Source organism: Orycteropus afer, unplaced genomic scaffold, assembly GCF_000298275.1.
Source record: "Orycteropus afer afer isolate SDZICR_OR568_19922 unplaced genomic scaffold, OryAfe1.0 scaffold00044, whole genome shotgun sequence".
In the NCBI taxonomy this organism is placed as follows: domain Eukaryota; kingdom Metazoa; phylum Chordata; class Mammalia; order Tubulidentata; family Orycteropodidae; genus Orycteropus; species Orycteropus afer.
Genome location: NW_006921631.1, coordinates 5,907,496 through 5,913,261, shown reverse-complemented (window position 1 = coordinate 5,913,261; position 5,766 = coordinate 5,907,496). Strand labels below are relative to the sequence as shown.

At 34.7% G+C, this 5,766-nt stretch overlaps 1 protein-coding gene across 1 annotated transcript in view; it reads right to left on the bottom strand.

Moving 5' to 3' along the window:
- The window catches only part of MPC2 (mitochondrial pyruvate carrier 2), a 40,655-nt gene that overhangs the window by 13,816 nt on the left and 21,073 nt on the right, over positions 1-5,766 (bottom strand). The gene's annotated exons all lie outside the window — the stretch shown is intronic.

Sequence of the window (5,766 nt, the reverse complement as noted above, 5' to 3'; positions counted from 1 at the left end):
CTGTATTAATTGGTTTCCCTTTTCTTTGTTGAAGAGGGTCTGTGCAATTCTTCTGCCTAGTCCGCCATCTTGCCCCGCCTCCTTTGCTGTGTTTTTAACACTGTCTTTTATAGAATCATCCCACTCATATGCCACTATGAGCATCACTCAGAAAGTTTAGCAGTAAGTCTTCATTAGAATATTAGAATATAATAATATTATTAGTTATTTAATATAATATTAGTCTCTAATCTATAGCAGATTAGAGAATTTATTAAAATGATTATTAGGAAAAAAGTCAAACATACACAGAATTGTACAAAGCTTCTCTATAGATACCCATAACCAAGAATTAACAATTATTGAGATCTTGCCACATTTACCTCCCTTACCCTCCAGTTACCTCTTTATCTTTGTTCAAGCAATTTAAAGCAAATCCTAAACATGTAATTAAAGAATATATTTTTAAGAAATTATTTATTTTCAGGTTTTACTACTGAGTTTTATGCTCTTGCATTGAAAACACAAATAAGCAAAGGTTTTCATTTTTTTAAAACCAAACACACACACACACATTTGTGAATCTGTATATAAATAAAACCATGTGCAATTGGTTTTGAATTAATGAAGTCATTAGTTCAAGAAAGCAATGATTCTGGTTTAAAATGGGGTTAGTGGTTAACTATGAGTCTCATCAGAGGTAAATCACAGTCAACACTATTTTGGTTCTTCTCAACTTTTACCCTCAATCCTGTGATTTTTCTTCCCAAAAAATGTTTCCCTAAACATCCCTCCCACATTCTTCTTCCAGATTCCAATGTACACTTTGTCTGCTCTGTATTTGATCTGCCTCTTCTTCAGGGTAGAAAGCTGTCACTGCATAAAAGAAAGAAAGGGACTGATTGCTATTATTCTAATGGGTTCACGTATTACATGTAGCTTGCTGAACAAATCTATGAAGACTATATAGGGTACAAAACTAAAGCAAACTCACTGCTGTTGAGTTGAACCTGACTCATAGCAACCCCTCCTTGGGTTTCCCAGGTAGTACTACTACAGAAGTAGATTGCCCAATCTTCCTTTTGAGGAGTGGCTGGTGGGTTTGAACCGCCAGACTTCTGGTTAGCAGTCAAATGCCTTAGGCACTATGCCACCAGAGCTCCCATATAGGCTATTAGTCCAGCACTATTTTTTGGAAGATGTCAGGGGTCATGACATTGTTTATGCTCCCAGTACACTTTACTTTTCTGGGACATATTAATAATTGTTCTCTCCCAGAAAGGTATTGAGCTTCTTTCCCTATGTTTTTTTTTTTTTTTTTAAATTCCTTTCTACTTCAACATCATTCTAACTTCACATAAATTATTTTAAAAAATCTCATTGTGAATCCAATCTCTGCCACTTACTAGCTGTGTAACTTCAATTAGGTTACTTAAAAACTTGTCTTAAATTTCCTCATATGAAATGAACATATTAATAGCTACCCTTGCAGGATTGTTATAAGCATGAAATGAGATAAATATACTTCAAAAGTATTTAGCACAGTGTCTAGAAAATATTAACAACAATAAAAATAACAGCAGCTTACCTCTCTAGAGCAGATAAAGAAAAGAATGTTAGCCTTTGCATGCTTTCAAATTGCATCCCTAGAGTCAGGATGAGGGCAAAAGGTTTGTATTCTTTTCCCTCTTTATTCTGAATTATATTCAAATAATAAATTGTAGATTCAGAGTTTAGAGTATACATGAGTATGTAAAATATCATATATAGATATGATCCAGAGTGATTATTTTAAAGGTGGTTCTGTAATTATTTGGGACCTAAGCCATGGTATTTTCAATAGCCTCATATGCGTGTGAGAGCTGGACAATGAATAAAGAACACTGCAGAAGAAATGATGTATTTGAATTGTGGTGGTGGCCAAGAATACTGAATGGACCTTGGATTTCTAGAAGAACAAACAAATCTGCCTTGGAGGAAGTAAAGCTGGAATGCTCCTTAGAAGTGAGAATGGCCAGACTTTGTCACTTGTACCTTGGTCATGTTGTTAAAAGGGACCAGTCCCTAGAGAAAGATATCATGCTTGGTAAAGTAGAAGGTCAGTAAAAAAGGGGAAGACCCTCAACAACATGGTTTGACACTGGCTGTGACAATGGGCTCAAGCATGGCAACAACTGTGAGAATGGTACAGGACTGGACAGTGTTTCATTCTGTTGTACACAGGGTTGCTATGTGTTGGAACTGACTTGACAGCACTAGCAGCAACAACGTAAGTATTTTAAGAGTTTAGGCTTTGGAGTTAAGTAGACCTGGGGGTTCAAATACTGATTCTGCCACTTATTAACAACAGCATGATTGGGAAGTCACCTATTATTTGACTCTAATATTCTTTGAATCTTAGTACCTTTATGTGTGGGAGCTCTGGTAGCCTAATGCCTAAGGCACTTGACTGCTAACCAGAAGGCTGGAGGTTCAAACCCACCAGCCACTCCTTGGAAGGAAGGCTGAGCAATCTACTTCCATAGTGATACTGCCTCAGAAACCCAAGGAGGGGTCACTATGAGTCGAGTCCAATTCAACAGCACATAACAACAACAACAACCTTTATCTGAAAAATAGGGATAATACTTACTTCTCAGATTTTTTGGTGAAGATTAAATATGAGATACTGTATTAACCTAATAAAGCCACTTTAACATTTAATAGACTAAAAAGGTTATCTCTCTTTGTTTCCAGAATTAAAAAATATTTTTTCAGCTAACTGAAGCTCAGGTTTGTGACTCTTTCAGGCATCTGATTATCTCCATTGGGCTGAAGGGAATATTTATGAAATAGCTTAAAATATTATACTTTTATTTTCATTTATCTATTTAAATATTTCTCCTTTCTTAAAAAAAAAAAAAAAAAAATTCCATATAACACTTCCATAGAAGGAATGCTTTAAAACAATGAAATACCACCATAGACCATTCCGATTCCAAAATGCCTGGAGGTAATAAAGATCTCAGGATTTTAAACTGTGAATTTAATCTATGTAAGTAGTTCCAGCTGGAAAAGCAAATAGGTATTAGGTATCTACAAGCATATAACCTTGAAACAGAGTATGAATTATCCCTAAAGAGAAAATGGAAAAATGAGCTACATTAAATAGTATACTGTTCAAGAGTTAGGTGATAAAAATGTTGTGGAAAAAAGACTCTAAACAAAAGTAAAAGAAGCTCTCTTAACTGACCTTCACATAACCATTTTCTAGGTTATCTAGTGATCTCCATTTCTTGTATAAATAAGCTAACAGATGCCCATGGCATGCTGAGTGTTCAAGGCTAGTGTTCTAACACATTCATGCATATTTGCTCCTGGCAGTTATGTTGTATTTTTACTATGTTACTATTTGTCCCCAAACATGTAAATGCCAGTTTTACGTGTTAATTTAATTTACATAACTTAATGAACCAGAAGACTGGTGGTTCAAATCCACCAGCCACTCCTCAGAAGGAAGGTTGGGCAAACTATTTCTGTAGTGATACCTCCTCAAAAACCCAAGGTGGGGTCCCTATGAGTCGAAATTGACTCGACGGCAGTGAGTTTGGTTTGGTTTGGATTACGTAAACAGATGGAATTTAATACAAAAAGAGGTTTGTGAAAACGAAGGTGATTGCTTTGGAAAGATCCAATTAAGTTGTTAAAGCCTGCAGTCAAATTAGGTGTGAACAAGGTAAATATAAAAAGACTGGGAGAAACAAAAGTCAAAAATCCAGCAGAATTCTGTATTCATACTGTTAATAAAGTACCTATAGACTTGCTCTGCCTTAAAGAAAACTAAACTAGAAATCATATGGCACTATGGTATAACTTATCTAAGATGAAAGATGTGGGACTCAAATCAGTAGACCCATAAGTGAATAAAAGCTTTGGCCTTATTGCATATAACTGGCAAAAGAATTTAGATTCTTTATGTTAAAATAAATGTTTAAGGTGTGTCGATTTTTTTTTTAAAAGAATTATCCACTTTAACTTTTATGATTATTTGGTTTCAACTAATGTGGCTAAGAAGGGCTCTGAAAAAGACAAAAAAAAAAAAAAAAAACCTGTTGCTGTTGAGTTGATTCTGATGCATGGAAACCCCATGTGTGTCAGAGTAGAATTGGATTTTCAGTGGCTGTAATCTTGCAGAAGCAGATTGCCAGGGCTTTCTTCCAAGGTCCCTTGGGTGGATTCAAACCACTCCTTTTGGTTAATAGCCAAGCACTTAACCATTTGCACCAAGAAAGGCATTAATATAATTAAATGTCTGAAGTGATATGGGCTCAAATTCTTAATACAGAACATGTGAGTTACAGCAGCAACTGTTATTTGTCATGTATAGACTACCACAGATTAATAACCAAATGCTCTGGGGTGAGAAAGCACTTTACTAAGGACATAAAGTAAACATCTAACAAAAGAAGTCTCCCTGTCAGAAAACAAGACACAGAAGTTTCCACTGCAATGCTGTCATCAGGAGACTATGCAGGATTTCAACATGAACTTAAAATAGATGTTTCTAAAGGAGACAGAGATAGTTAAGAAGGCACTAATGAATATATATACTGTCAGTGTCTCAAAAAACTAACATACCAGATCAAATAAACACCAAAGCTATTGATAAAATGAATAAACTCCCAAATTGTGGAAATGTGAAGTCAAAGTGGACCCTTAAATATTTTGTAAATAGATTTATTCTTACTCATTCAATGACAGAACTAGAAATAATACTTCAGCAATTAATTCTATTTTATAGATACATAATTACTATATAATTTTAACTATGAATAGGGAGAGAAGAAGAAAATACCAATATGAGGGTTATTTTTTGTTTTTTTACATGTATTATTTTTGAATGCTGAGTGAGCCATATCATTAAAGATGTTTTACTCCTCTCCCCCCCCCCTTTTTTTTTTTAAATCTGACAGTATCCTTTTGTTTTTATATCAAAATCTTGTTTGGAACCCCAATACATAAAAATGGAAAAAGGAAAAGCTGCTTCTTAAGTTCTCTGTAAAATATAGCTCCCAAACCACCAATCTAACTCTAATATTATTTTACAGATGATGAAATGAAATGCCAGAGAGATTTAGCTTGCTTAGATTGGGGCACAGTCAAGTCTAGCCCTAATATTCTTACTTGCTTAAATTTACAACTGAGCTTCTGAGCTGTTCTAACAACTTAAAGGAGTACATTTAAGAGAACTAAAATAGGCTATAGACCAGTTCTCAAATTTTAGAAGGCATCAGAATCACTTGGTTAGCTTATTAAAACACAGATTATTGGACTCCAGCCCCAGAATTTCTGAGTCAGTAGGTCTGAGATGGAGCCTGAGAAGTTTCATTTCCCAAGTGGTCTGGGGATGACACTTTGAGAAGCACTGCTGTAGACCAAAACAGGCCCTTTAAACATAAAATCAATGATTTGCTACAAACTTTAAACAGTCATCACAATTTTTTCTTTTCAGTCAAATGCTAACTTTAGGAAAGAGAATTGTGGCCTAGAGAAAAGGCATTGGCCTGGACTCTAGTCCTGGCTCTATTAGTTATCAAATATTAATACATAAACTTGAATATAAGCTCCTCTCTTTGAGACTAACTTTCCTCACCTATATTTTGGTGTTAGTATATTTAGTTTTCATACTAAATTAATAATAAAAGTTAATTTTGAGTTCTAACAAGTTTAATTATTTATTAAATTTTAGAATGATATTTTATGTTCCTAGGAACTCTGGTAGCATAGTGCCTAAGGCACTTGACTGCT